This window comes from Aedes aegypti, chromosome 3 (assembly GCF_002204515.2).
Source record: "Aedes aegypti strain LVP_AGWG chromosome 3, AaegL5.0 Primary Assembly, whole genome shotgun sequence".
Lineage (NCBI taxonomy): Eukaryota > Metazoa > Arthropoda > Insecta > Diptera > Culicidae > Aedes > Aedes aegypti.
In genome coordinates, this window is record NC_035109.1 from 355,916,118 (window position 1) to 355,932,005 (window position 15,888).

The following is a 15,888-nucleotide window of genomic DNA, read 5'->3' on the forward strand; positions in this document are numbered from 1 at the left end:
AAAAAATGAATTAAAAAATTTACCAAATTTTGGTGCTGTTGCTTGGAATCACTCATGAAACTTACTCAGAATTCGTCAGAAATGTTATACATTTTTTGACTTAAACAAACTTTTTAAATTCCAATTTCAATGCCTCCCTGCATTCCTCCAGTATTGTGGCGAAAATGATGCATGCATAACATTTTATCTGAACTTTCATAAAAAAAAACTCCATGATGTAATAAGCGAATGAAAAACTCGCTATTGCTGGAGCATAAGAGCAATATTTCAACAAGAAATTTCGTAATAAGTTTGATTCCAAATTTATATTGATATAACTCTGGGAACCCTTTGAAACATCTTCTTCTTTCTGGCGTTTATGTCCCCACTGGGACAAAGCCTGCTTCTCAGCTTAGTGTTCTTATGAGCACTTCCACAGTTATTAACTGAGAGCTTACTATGCCGATGACCATTTTTGCATGTGTATATCGTTTGGCAGGTACGAAGATACTCTATGCCCTGGGAAGTCGAGAAAATTTTCCAACCCGAAAAGATCCTCGACCGGTGGGATTCGAACCCACGACCCTCAGCTTGGTCATGCTGAATAGCTGCGCGTTTACCGCTACGGCTATCTAGGTCCCCCCTTTGAAACATATTTTCAGGTATTATTCCAGGAATAACTTCGAGTCCTCTGAGTCCTCTGAGCAAATAAAAAAATATCTCCAGAAATTCTGTTGTAAAGTACTGATCTCCTCATAACATATTTGCAGATCTGGTTTCTCTTCTGGTCATAATTCCAATGGACACACACATTTTTTTTATTTCACTGGAAGCAAATTCCAGAAAAATCCTATAGAAATGTTTGGATTATTTCCTTGATGAAATCAAGAAAAAAAAATTAAAAAAAAAATTCTGATGTCCAATAGTAGCTTTTGAAGAAATAGCTGGATTAATTTCTGTGTTTGAAAAAAGCAATATTTTTGATGGATTCCAATGATCCATCTATTTATAGAAAAATCAATGAACGAAACTCTAGGGAAAAGAACATTTCCGTAATTCAGAGGAACAGCTTTAAAAACACATTTTTTTCAAATGTTCTTCCTGTTTGCAAATCAGGAATCTTTTACCATATGAACAGACACTCCACTCAAGAAAATCACGGAGAAGTATAATGAAGTAACATATGATAAAATATGCAGAAAAATCTGTAGAAACATTTGAACACAATTTAGAGTAAACTTAGAATGAAATCCTGTAAGATTCCCGATCAGTGGATTAGGTACATCAAAATTGTAGCACAATTATATCAAGATTTTTCTACATATAACAAATTTTGTTAGAAGCACATTGAGTTGATGGATGAAATTATAACATTATCACAACAAAATCAGTTCTAATAACAAAGTCTGTTCAAAACTTGTTTCAATTTAGAACATAATTATAACACAATTTGTTATTAAAAATTTAAATCAATTCCTTATAAGAATTGTTGTTCTAATTCTGTCATGGAAAATAACAAAATAAGTTATATTTGGGTTTGATTTGAAACATAATGTGTTATATTATTGTAAAATTATAACATATTTTGTTATATTTCTGTTTAGTGTTGAGGAAATTGTGCTATAATTTTTGTTATTTTAACTACGGGTCGGGTTCTCTACAGAAAACTCTTAAGAAATAGCAGCAGGAATCACTCGAATAATTCCTGGATGGATTCTAGGAGCTGGTTTCTAGAAATAGCAGAGCTCGTAATTTTTTAGAATAACATACATGAAACCTTGCCAAAAAATAATAGAGGTTTTCCAGAAGATTCTTCTTCTTTCTAGAGTTTACGTCCCCACTGGGACAGAGCCTGCTTCTCAGCTTAGTGTTCTTATGAGCACTTCCACAGTTATTAACTGAGAGCTTACTATGCCGATGACCATTTTTGCATGTGTATATCGTGTGGCAGGTACGATGATACTCTATGCCCTGGGAAGACGAGAAAATTTCCAACACGAAAAGATTCTCGACCGGTGGGATTCGAACCCACGACCCTCAGCTTGGTCATGCTGAATAGCTGCGCGTTTACCGCTACGGCTATCTGGGTCCCCAGAAGATATCTTTTTGAATAATACTGATTAAACTTACGAACTTTTCTAGTATGCTGAATACTAAGAGGTATCCTAGATATATCTGAAAGGATTCCTGAAAAATATCACAGAAGACGGCATGAATCAAATAAAGGAAATTGTATAAGATACATTGAAGGAATTCTTAACGGAATTCTCAAAGGAACTTTAGAAGATACAGTTGAAGGAATTCTTCGAAGATAGTTCTTTGAAGAAATCGAGAATATTAAACTCATGAACAAGAAACCTTGTCCACATTAAAAATTGAAATCTATCAAGACCACTAAATGTGCAAAGCGATTAGGACATGTTCACAGTTCCACACCTTTCACCCGAATCATAAAAGAGAACAATGAATAAAAATCCATGAAAAATGCGAGATTTGTGAAAACAATGATCAATGTGACGAATATTATATCCGTGATACCCCTCCAGAATACAGTCCTAGCAAAGCCAATGGTATAAGCCGCTCTATTGTACGATATGGGGAATTCATCACACACGAACACTTAAATTCGCCTTAACGTCTATCATTGTCTGTATAATCAGGACGAAAGCTTGTTAGTACATCTTGGAAGACCTAACAACACCAGCAGATTGACTGGGTCTTGAAACATACGTTAGGATAAATTTATTTGTTTTTGTTTCAATACTTTGTTTGTGAATGTTATTGATATGCGGTTATGGGTAGCTCGGTTATCCATCAAAAAGATGATTTTCTTGATGGCTCAAATGTTGTATACACCGCTTGCCAAGTATAGTGCTACTTACCTAAGGCAGGTGAGTAAACGATGTTCAACCAAATCAGTATTCAATTCTGTTGGATTCATGTGTACTTCCGGAAAACTTCAAGCAGCTCCGAAACTTCTGGCTCACAATTTGATAAAAAAAAAAGCTATCAACAAAAAATCACATTTTGTTATTTAACACTCACATCTTGTTATCGGGAAACCAAGCTAATGAATGTTCCACAATGAATTAACTGAAAGGGAATCATGGATAAAAAATAAATAAATTAAAATTGTTCATATATATATTTTTTTAATTGGGTTTCCTATGTCAAGAAATTTGATTTGACCTTCAACGTTTCTTAAACACCCTTTTCTAATGATACCTCTAACCATTAGGTGACTGACATCGTCATGAATGAAAATGCATTTGACAATTTTCAGAACTAGTGTGACTAGCGGCTTTGTCAGTCGTCTTGCGGATGAAATCTGGTTTTTCGCAGTAAGACTGTCAGAAACAAACTCATTTATTTTGTGCACTATTATCAACTAGGGTGCAGAATCACTTAGGAACTACCATTCACTTTGGCATGGGGTTTTATCGACCGAATTGTCAGAAACTTTGCAGTAAGAAGCGCTACGACGCATTTTGTGGCCAAATATGAGCTCTGTAGCTTGCGAAAAACCCCACTGCCGAAGTGAATCAAAAGTGCCAAGAATAGGATCCGGTTCCCTATCTAGTGTAATAAATATATTTGAGTTGCGAGCTCAGAAGAAATTTAGAGAAAATTAAACTTATTAATAGAAAATCACTTTTCTTTTCAATGCCAAATCCTTCATTGACCCCAATTGAGCACATGTACATCGGTCGAGGATCTTTTCGGGTTGGAAATTTTCTCGACTTCCCAGGGCATAGAGTATCTTCGTACCTGCCACACGATATACGCATGCAAAAATGGTCATTGGCATAGTAAGCTCTCAGTCAATAACTGTGGAAGTGCTCACAAGAACACTAAGATGAGAATTAGGCTCTGTCCCAGTGGGGACATAACGCCAGAAAGAAGAAGACATCATTTGAATGCATCGATTCTGGCTAAGACTCTGAGTAATAATGTATCATCGTATTCATAAAAGTTCAAAACTGTTCTGCTGCTTCTTCTTAGCTTTACATTCCAATTGGAACAGTGCCTGCTTCTCAGTGTTCGAAACGAGCACTTTCACAATTATTAACTGAGAGTTTTCTTTTCCAATTACCCATTTTGCATGTGTACATCCGTATGGCAGGTACGAAGATACTCAATGTTGAAAAAATTTCAATGCCCACCCAGCAGGATTTGAACCCACGATCCTCTTGCTGAAAGGCTGCGCGTATACCACTACGGCTATCTGGGCTCCATAAGCCGCTTTTCTGTTTTAACTCACAATTCAGAAGGCCATATAAGAACTATTTCCATGCCATCTATGAAACCTCGATAAGCTTAAAGGCGTATAATAATAACCGAGCGGATCACATATCCTTTTCCACCATCATAGATCAGGTAAAAAATGATTCACTTTAAATTTGTCAATTTCCGGCCACCAAGACCTGCCCCACGAAAATGCAGAAATACTACTTTCAAATTTTGAAGACTACTCCCTAATGCTCATCCTAAATGGTCTGTATTTCAATTTGAATGAAACGCACATTTTGCTTCTCCACATCCCCTTTAACAGCGATGCTGAAATTCCAGCACACGTTTACTCATAGTACGCCTTTCAAGCACGCAAAAGGGAGTTCCTCATTCGAAATTTCTTCTCCTTCACTGAAGACAAGATGCTGCCGATCAAGGTAGACGAAATAAAAACAAAAGCCAACCAAGAAACTTAAAAAAAACTATAGAGAAAAGTAGTATCGAGGAGATAGGTACCTTTAAAAACCAACTCGCCTCGGCACGAAATCCATCCGCGCGCGTCTGTCAGCTGTCAAAATACTCGCTCTGAAAAGTTGATCGAAAGCAGAGCTCGTGTTACCACTACAGAGCACCGGCCAGTACTCAGATGATGCCGCTTCAGGCTGTTACCGATGCTGATGATGGACTGCCGGGGATGGAGATAGATCTTCACCGGTTGTTACGAGCCCCGAGTCGTGCGTGTGGCATCAAGATTCTTCTCATTCACCGCCACTTGCCACTGCCCTACCAAAACCTTCACTGACCGTTCCCGATTTTTTCCACGTTGTCCGGAACACTATGAAAGCTTACGGGCGTTTTGGGGAAGATGGATTTTTTTATTTTGTTTAATATACTCTTGTTTGTTTTTATTCGGATTTTGATTTCTTCTTCTGCCACACTTCAGTCGTGGAATTTTTGGGGGCCGAAGCCTAATCGCAATTTAATTTGGATTGAACTTTTTTTTGCGGGATGTTCGGTTTGAGAAACGTTCCACCCAGTCTGAGGCAGAGTTTTTATTTTCTGATATTTTCCGAGGGATTTCTTTCGCGGAATTGGCAACAACAACTTTAGCCAGTGACAGCTGGGTTGGCCTACAAATAATTCATTCGCACAAACACTTGTTCCAATAAATCATCGAGCTAAATCGACCCTCGCGTTGGGGTTTCGCTTTATTTTTCCCGCGAATCCTATTGCCAGCAACGATTCAGCAGTGGGTTTTTTCGTTTGTTTGCAAGGGCATATATTTTCATCTTGTTTTGCCTATATTACATCAGGCGCCTGAATTTATGTGAAGTTTTTCCTTTTGTTTCTTATGGGTTTTGTATACTACAAACACAGACTTTCGCCTATAAAATCGCAATTTGCGAGAAATAAATCAAAGGAAAACCTCGTTTTTCCCAACACCTACATCACTACCAGGCGCTCCGCTAAGATTCTCACTCACACCACTAGCGCCACACTACCCGCTCGAGATGTGGATCGCACGGACAACAACAAATCCGTTTGGAATGCCAACGAATCGCGAAGTTCAGCAGATTGCAAAGACGAAGGGGATTCTGTGTTGATGTCTGATGTAACAAAAACCCTTCTCTTCGAGTCGGAAGGAGTCCCACCAATCGATAGTGGTCGATCTTTATTGTATCTCGTATAAACCGCCCACAGGCTGAAAACACTGATAACGATACCGGAAGGGACGTTTCACATAATTTGCCAATTTACGTCCGGTTGGGGCTAGCCCAAATCCTCTTTTATGCTCAATCGCTACAATAACCCAGCGACCCAACCGATGGCTTTAACTTTAAACAACACACCGACGTGAAGCGAGCCCTAGCTCCAAAACTCCCCACCAGAGGAAAAATCCTTCCCAACAGAGGAAAAGCTCTCGCCCGCGAAAAATCGTCCGCGCGATACGGTTCCTGATACGAAAAACCTGCTTTTTACGACTTGCTTTCACCGAAGCCACGACGTTACTAAATTTTCCCTTCTGTAAAATCCCCTCAGCTGGTTTGTGCCTGCTAATGTTCTATGCTGGCCCTCGAAAACTCCAAGGCGATGTAATAGCAGTGTTAACTGCGAGCATGCAGAACATCGTCCCTCGGCAGAGTCCTGTGAGCGAGGTTTCCCACTTGCTCGCGAGCAGTTTTTCGCGTGCGAGAAGTTCTCCAACAGCGCATGACCGCTCAACGGTTCTCGCTTTATAGCTAAAGGCTGAAGAGAATCCCATCCGTTCCGTCCAAAGGCCCAACATGAAATAAACCTCCACGATCCAGTCCAAGCAATGCCAGCTGAAAGCGAACCCCTCGCTTCGGTTTATGGCATCTTACCGTGGCCGAGCGCACAAACACTTTTGCCCGATTCTTTCATTCCATGGCTTCCCCTGCGACTGTAGCGTATTCCCCTTCGGCGTTTGAGGGGAAGTTCGGATGTGGAGGAGAAATATGCTACGCTGCCGGTTGTTTTGGTTTCTATGCAGTTCAACTTCGCCTTGGAAGACGGCAGACAGAGCTGCTTTGTGACGTTGGTTGGTGCAATTGCACTGTTTGGAAGATTACACTCCGCAATTAGTTGACTGCATGGGTGTTACGTATGTTGGGAGGTTATGTGGGCCACCATTCACGTTTGTACGAAGATTCGTTGCATGGTACATGTGAGGATTGTATGTATCATCGCCTTCATAGGTCGGTGCTGCGGCGGCTGGCACTCTGATTGCGGTGAGATTGTGTTATGTGATACGTTGGGAGCGTATCGGATGGGGCTAGGCGTAAGATCTGTAACAAACGCCGCTTGAGATTGAGGCGTTATGCAAAGAAAGAAGGCCAATGGTTTATTTATTTGTGAATTACTCGCAAATAACGCGTGTAATGTATGCGAGCGGCTACATACTTTGAACTGGCAGAGTTAGTGAAAATTTATTGAGGTGGAAAATTGAATAGGAAAACAGGTTTGAGGTTCGATAAAGGTAACACCAACAACTGTCTGGCACCTCCTTGAGTCCAGTAATGCACCCTTATTCAGTGTAGATGAGTGATCCTACCGGTCAGGCTAGGGCCTGAGTGGTCTCTACTGCACGTGGGAGATGTCTCCATTCCACTCGTCAGGTTTGCATTCTGCGATGGGTCCGCCGATCGAACTCTAATTCATCGATCAGTCTTGTTCATTAGGTGCCTCATCATATAGTACCAGATGGTTAGTTCTCACCGGGTCGTTATCCAATATTCTAGACATCACTGGAAATCACTAGCGCAACTTATCAGAAGGGCTTATCTTACACAGAGAAGTTTTTCGTTTACATTCTCTTCAATCAATAAGTGAGCCACATTAATTCCTTCGGTTGCGTTTTTTTTTTGTATGTAACGCTAGCCATGGACATTGTTTTCGGATCCTCAGTGACAAACTATCCAGATGCACGTTACTAGGGATGTCGTGTCAATAACGGTTCAAACACGGATACAGTGCAACAGTGCGACGCTAAAAGTAAAATCGCACACAGTTGTTCGTAGGCACGCTTAGGAGAGCTGAATTGGGCATCTTAGAAATCCGAAAGATATAAAGAGTTGTAGAGGAGAACGTGGAGTCGTGACGGACTATGGTGTCAGGTTGGCCGACGGCGCACACTGGGGCAGATTGCTGATTTCGACGGCCAAAACCTCTAGTACCCTAGACTTGAGCCCTAGAGGATTGGTGTATTTGACAAAGTATTTTAGAATATTTTTTACTGCATTTTGGCTCCTTCAGCTAGATAAGTAAAAACTGATCTATATCAGTTTTATCTTTTGATAAAAACATTCAAGCAAAAAAAAAACTTTCTTCTGCAAAGTTGTTAATTGAAGCATTCGTGACATTTCTTCCGTAGACACTTTTACTTTATCACTGACGTGGATGGCGCTGTATGATACTTTGGTAAAAACAGCCAAAAAATCTATTCTGACCGTTTTTTAGAATAAAAAAATTGTTGAAAAATATTTTGTCATCAAATTTTTAAAGCTTAACAATAACAAAGTAAATAAACATCATTTACTAGTAACTTTTTTGTATTTAATGCTACTTTAAGTAAAAATAGTTCAAAACAGTGTTTTACAAAATCCTTGATAACACATGAAGCGCATAACTCATATGCGCATATGGTGGCAGCTATTTTTTTTTTGTCTCCAACGAGTCTAGAACATTAGTTTCATTTTCGTGAAGATAAAAATGTGGGGCCGCGTTGGGCTTTCTTGCTAGGACAAGGTAAGTATCGAAAAAGTTATTTTAATATGTGATTGAAAATGGGAGATTTATCATTGAATTGTAGCATTTCGCAAATGAAAATTTGTTTTTTTTTTTTCACTTTTACTTCTGCTATTTTTGGAGTTGAAAGGTGTGAGTCAACATGTTTATGACTAACACCCCTTCACTTGCAAGCGAATTTCCAATTGAGTTGTAGATCTTTTTAATGTTAGAACTTCACGGTGAACAATGATGATGTGATGATGTGAATTATGGTATAGAGTAATTTGCCCATTATTGCGGTATTTCCTATTATTGCGGTATAAGAATTAAACCCCCATTATTAATCGAAAACTCTATTTTCTATGGATATTATTGATGATGATGAAAGCTTATAGTATTCCCAAGCTGTACCAAAATAATGTTTGAAAAATTAAACGATTTTGATCGTTGGAAGAACAGTTTTAAATGATGCATCAAGAAAAGCCTATATTTTTAACCAGTCTCTCTATCTACGGGCGGGTTTTCATAAGCTTAAATTTTTAAGTTTAGAACCAAAACAATTGTGTGTAGCGGGTATATCAGTTCAGTATGGATGTAGTTACATGATAGATATTGAATTTTGAATAAAAGTTCTATATTTTTGAGAAGCATATACCGCAATAATAGGACAATGAAAATAGCTTTATGCCTATTATTGCTGTATCTGTAAATCCCATTCAAAAATTCGATTTTTCAATAGTCATTTTAAATGTAATTGCTGGAAACATTAATTATATTATTAGGATACTAATTAGGGACATAATTTTGTATTATTCATACATTTATTTAGTCAAACCTTTTTATGTTTATTTTTACCCTGTAGTTCCTCTTATTTACAACTATTCTGCAAATAAACACAATGTTTTACCAAAAAATCACGTAAACTGACTGAAAATCGGAACACATGCCAAAAATATGTTGAACAACTAAGATCACAAGGAAGCAATCCTTTAAAATTGTGTTGCTAGTGGGAAATATTTTTAAAAGCATCGACATTGTAGATTATACTAAGGTCAACAAATTCATTTCTTACATAGCGACTAGTAGTCTCAGATGGAAGAACCTTGTCTATTCACTTTAACATTGTCCACCTACAACAAAAAAGGAGACGAAACTGGCAGAAAATCATTCGATTCTTTTAATTTGTTTTCGAATAGTGACGTATAGTAATAAATTAGTTTTCCTCATAGATAGGTCCAAAATCACACAAACTGACAGTACCGTGCAGTGTCACAAACATGGAGGGAGCATAATTTCAATGCTCGAACATTATGTGGTATTGAATGTATATTGAATGTAATAAAATCTATGATTTTTTGTAAACCGCAATAGTAGGACGGCACTACCGCAATAATAGGACAGAGGAAGAGCTTCAGATTTATGTCAAAAAAATGTATGTATGATTCCAATAATTACTTTTTTACTTCACTTTAACACTTAACATTGCAAAATACTATAATATTTAGATTTTGGACACTGCAATACGATTTTAATTTCAACACCGTGCCTAAGTCCTGCATAATAGGACGGATCCCCTATATGATCCTCCCGAATTTTGAAGCTATTTCAAATAAATTTAGCTGTGCACACATCATTCAAAATTCAGATGGAAATAACGATAGGCATTTTTCGAATAAGATTCCCCGAATGTTTTTTTTTTTTTGTTTCAGAAATACCTAAAAAAATTACCCTAAATTTCCTCCACAATTCCATCCACTAATTTTCAGTGATTCGTGCAGAAACATCCACCATGATTCTTGTTGAGATTTTTCGAGTTGCACTAACTTTTTTTTCAGGAACTTCTCTGAGAGCTACGCTGAATTGTGAGGTTTCAGTGAAAACAAAATATGGCTATATCAATTTTTTTTTACAATTTCCTACCAGAATTACATCAACAAATTTTGAAAATTTTTCCGTAAATTTTGCACATGTTTTCGATATGGTGGAAAAAATGTTTTCCATAGAAAAATCGATCATTTTGATTCGAGAATAACTTTTGAAGTTTTTGCATGTTTTTTGATGATTTTAGAGAAAAATGTTCTTTGCAGAAAATGTAACCAACCATATGGACTACGAAAAATATATTGAAAGAATTTTTTTTCAATCATGAAAATTCAAAAAATAAAACTAAAAGTTAAGTTTTATTTTTGAATTTTCATGATAGAAAAAAAATTCTTTCAATATATTTTTCATAGTCCATATGGTTGGCTACACAAAAACATTTTTAGAATTTTCCTAATTTTTACCATAGAATCTTGATAGGAAACGATTTTTAAGGCAATGTTTGACGATGAAGACATTTTTATTAAATATGTTTTTCTAAAAACAACTTGGTAACTCCAAGATAAATATTTTTTTCAAAAATAGTGCTAACAAGAACAGATCAGTATATGATTTTTGAGCCTGACATCAAACTTTTTTCCCCGGGGTGTAAATGTAAAAGTTTTCTTCATCAAGATGTTCCTGATCTTTAAGTGTTTCCACATGTTCCTCAGCTTAGTGTTCTTATGAGCACTTCCACAGTTATAAATTGAGAGCTTTCTTAGCGGATTGACCATTTTTACGTGTGTATATTGCGTGACAGATTCGATGAAGCAATTCTCGCTGAAACCAGGCCGCCATCGGCACCCATCGTTAGAATTCCAATTTTATGTCACTGATCGCTAGTTTTCGATACAACTTAAGGGTGGTCCTTCCTGTTCTCTCATATTGGTGGACCCATCGTACGCCAGCTAGCTGAACAGTTTGCGAAAAAGCCCATTTTTTTGATAAATCTTGGGTATTTCGTCACGTGATATGTCTCATATTTCGCTTGGAACACATAGCAAACTTAGTGGCATCGTATAGAGAAAGGATATAGCTTTCATTTGAAATCGAAAAAATTTTGGCGGCCATTTTGAATTTTGCCGCCATCTTGAATTTTGATAGAAAAATCGTTTTTTCACCATTAGCGCACCGCTAGTTTTGAATTCTGAGATCAGCTGAGAAAAAATTGCGGTGATAGGCTACAGAAACTAGGTGAGCAATGGTATTTACCCTATCAAATGAACGATTTTCTAAATCATGTTCTAAGATTTTGACGCATATGGCGAATGCAATCAATACAAAAAATTTTTTTTTGTTCTACAAAGAAACAAGTTTTCAATCTTTGGTGTTTTATCGAGTCGAGTAAAGAATATGAATATTATTTTAAGTGAAAAAATGTGGCGGCCATCTTGGATTTTTAAGCCATCTTGGTTTTAAGTAGTAGAATGATTTTTCACCTTGTTAGCACTCAACATGTTGAACTTTAATGCTACCGTTACACTTATTATTCTTCTTGTTCTTATTTTTCCTGACGTTACGTCCCTACTGGAACAGAGCCAGCCTCTCAGCTTAACTAGCTTTAAAAACAAATGATCAAATATGATTTTAACGCTTGTTTGCTACCTGAATGATTCTTCTGCATATCTTCGAGTTGAAAAATAGAATTTATTTGGTCTCAACCATTGATAGAAATGAACAATCAGTTGAACATCTCAGATAAGATAAGAAAAATAGAATCTGATTGTTATTTTTTAACGGAGACCTCATAATTCAACATGATGAGTACTGAGATGGTAAAACATTATTTAACTGCTAAAAAGCAAGATGGCGTCGAAATCCAAGATGGCCGCCAGATTTTCCAACCTCGAAATAATACACCTGCGTTTCGGCATTACGTCCACATTAGAACAAAACCTGCTGCTCATCTTTCAATTTCGCTATTTTTCACATACATGTTGGGCGGCAGTTAAAACGATACTTTATGGTTCAGAAAATCAAGGATGTTTTTTTGCTTCAAAATGTAAGATTTCCATTCTAAATTAATGCACTTTTATCATTTTACGTTAAAACTACAGATATTACAACAAGACTTACTAATGTCCCGTTGCACAATCTATAAACTTCATTCAATGAATGGTACAAAAATGTTTGTTTAATACAATCAATGTTTTTGGCCGGTTTTCATTTATTGAATTTATTCATTCATTATATCTGAATTCAAAGATATGTCGTAGAATTATTCTGTTGTCAGAAATCGCATTATAAAAGAAAATTCCTGTCTAATAACCTGGATTTATAACTAATAAAGCTGAGTATCAGGCTCGATTCCAGTAGGGACATAACGTCAGGAAAATGAAGAATAATAATAAGAAGAGTATACGTAACCTTTTTTTATTGGTGGTCACTAAATTCGGCATGCTGAGTGCTATGAAGGTGACAAATTCATTCTTCTACTTAAAATCAAAATGGCGTCAAAATCCAAGATGGCCGCCACATTTTTTCACTTAAAATAATATTCTTATTCTTTACTCGACTCGAATAAAACAACAAAGGTTGAAAACTTGTTTCTTTGTAGTACAAAAATGGTTTGTGTATTGATTGCATTCGTCATATGCGTCAAAATCGTAGAACATGATTTAGAAAATCGTTCATTTGATAGGGTAAATACCATTGCTCACCTAGTTTCTGCCTATCTTACGCAATTTTTCCTTAGCTTTCTGATGGTGATCTCAGAATTCAAAACTAGCGGTGCGCTAATGGTGAAAAAACGATTTTTCTATCAAAATTCAAGATGGCGGCCAAATTCAAAATAGCCGCGAACAGTGACATACAATTGGAATTCTAACGATGGGTGCCGATGGCGGCCTGGTTTCAGCGAGAATTGCTCATGATACTCTATGCCCGGGGAAGTCGAGAAAATTACGAAAAGATCCTCGACCGGCGAGATTTGAACCCATGACCCTCAGCATGGTCATGCTGATAACTGCGCGTTCACCACTACGGCAATGTGGGCTCCCTTGAGTTTGATTCCTGGTCGGTCCCGGATCTTTTCGAAATAAAAATTTCCTAGACTTCTCTGGCCATAGAGTACCATCGTACCTGCCACACAATATACGAATGCGAAATTGGAAACTTTGGCAAATAAAGCTCTCATTTCATAACTGTGGAAGTGCTCATTGAACAATAAGCTGAGAAGCAGGCTCTATCCCAGTGAGAACGTATTGCTAGTAAAAAGAAGAAGAAAATAAATAAGTGTTTCCGGCAAAACGTGATGTTTTTTTCTTCGCGTTTTAGAAGATATTCTCGAGATATCCTCGTTTGGAGTGTTTGATTCTTCGACTTTAACGCTTGCTCCTGCGAGGGCGGGCGATGAGGGCAGGATCAAACATGTTGCGCGTCGGTAGAGCAGTAGTGAAAAAGTTCGCGGTTCGTTAGTAGTATTTGATCTATTGAAAATGTCGCACGAAGGAGGGCGAATGATGAGCACTTGTTTGGCGTACAATGCGATTATTGAATTATTTCGCGAATCCGGTTAGGCATGATTATATCACCGATCGCATCACCAAACATTGGTGACTCCCAGATCTCTACCTTATCCCACTAACCCAATAACCTTTCCATAGCAATTGTGGAGATGCAGAGGTTATCTCGGTCTCTAGTAACAACGGTTGTCGAACTAACATTCCTTCCCTTCCCCGGTGACCGTAAGGACGTGGCCGGCGCCGTACTTGACTTATAAAATTTGAGCTCTTAATTTGTGCACATTGAGAATGGTAAGCTAATCCCAAGCTCCATTCATTAAATCTCTGTACAACTTCGATTGTTCTAGTCAATCACGGAGTAGCAACTACGAATTGTACGGTCATCTATGCTTATGCTATTGGAAGATATCCTCGATTGCTTTTATTCGAATTCATCTGTCAGAAGCTGTCCAAAACTAGCCTAATTTCTTATTCTTTCAACGTTATATTTTTTTTAATAAAAATTATAATTTCTCTTTAAAGATAGCAAAGATAAACTCTTGTCATTTGCTCTTCAACAGCAATCCATCGTCCTATTTAATCTTACCAAATTAGCGGAAGCTCAATCAAGTCAGAATCCTTTCCAAACTAATTTGCGTAAATATTCAACAAAAATTTCCCTCTCGAATTCCGTAATCTAATTTTTCACCCTAATACACTGCCTCACAATCGAAAAGTGGAACAGCAAGGGCCAAATCCCACAGATTTCCGACAAATTTTCTTTCTTACCCCGGCCGAGAAAAAAAAAATACATCATGAAACTCTTGGAACGTGATTTCCACCGTCATGCCGACTTGTCACTCTTTATATATCCATCGCTACTCCCATCACAGCGCAAACCTATTCCACTGGAATGACATTTTTAGACCAAAAACCAACCCCCGCCACCACCGAAATGTGCTTAGACATCAAATCAATTATAATTTGTCCCTGATGCCTGAAGAAGCCATTTCCCCGTGCTGTACGAGCCACAACGAGTGAATCCCTGAGCGACCTAAGGAAGTGGTACTGCTCGCACGGTGCTCCTCTGACCGTTATTATCAGAAAACAATCGCCATCAGAATTCATTTGCCATTTTAACCTCTCGGTATAGTTAAAAAAAAAAAAACAATCGTCACAATATTGAGTTAAGAATAACTGTTGAAAGTATTTATTTTGAATAGATTTATCAGTTCAGCAATTCAGTGGAGACCTTTGTGCATCTATAGAGGTAGAAAGCGAGGATTGGCCTGACCATTAATTCTATCAAAATGAAGTACATGTTTGCAGGTTGATATAGAGGTAGGCCTAGTGGTGTTGGTGCTTATGTAGTGTTTGATGAAGACGTGTTTGAAGTTGTTGAAGAGTTTACCTTTGAACACTTGTGACATGTGACAATGACGTTTCCCGCGAAGTGAAAAGACGTGTTGCGGCTGTGAATATGGCCTTATACGGAGCTCATAACCGCAAATCGTAAACGGAAACAAAATTCTCCCTTCAAAAATATTGATTTTCTCCGCGGCCTAGGGGTAGGACGTTGAAAGAACCAGACCGTAAAGTGCTGTGTGGCGTAGACGCATGAATCACAAGTTGCATCAAGTGTATAAAGACGCAAATATCATTATGTATGTTAATGATGGCAGACTTCAGTGAACTGGTCACATAATACGAATGTTAGAAGAAAGAATTGCGAAAATAATATTCAACAGGGAACTAGATTGAGGTAGGCAACTTCGTGGAAAACAATGAATACGCGTTCTGTACGCAGTAAAAGAGGACCTGGTGACCCTAAAATAACTGGAGAAGTTTCGCACAAGACCTACGAAATGGAAAATTACAATACGCCCTGCTATGGCGTTACGTTACGCTGTATCCATCAAGGTACAAGGTAGGCAATGGGACAAACATCGAAGGTTCAAGATTCTAGTAAAAAAAAAACACAAATTATTCGTATTTTTGATGCATACATTAAATATTAGATTTATTTTATGGTTTCAGACTAAGGAACACATTTGTATAGAACCTTATAAAAAATATTGAAAATAATTGTAAATTAATCTAATTGAATGTATCACTTAAATAAGTT

General features: G+C 37.6%; 1 protein-coding gene across 1 annotated transcript in view; it reads right to left on the reverse strand.

Annotated features, from left to right (window-relative positions):
- LOC5578723 (MOXD1 homolog 2) overlaps nucleotides 1-6,228 on the reverse strand; it is a 644,764-nt gene extending 638,536 nt beyond the window's left edge. Inside the window, exon 1 of the mRNA XM_021849989.1 lies at nucleotides 4,726-6,228. The gene's annotated coding sequence lies outside the window, so the exon portion shown is untranslated. The remainder of the gene's footprint in view (nucleotides 1-4,725) is intronic.
- Between the last annotated feature and the right edge of the window lie 9,660 nt (nucleotides 6,229-15,888).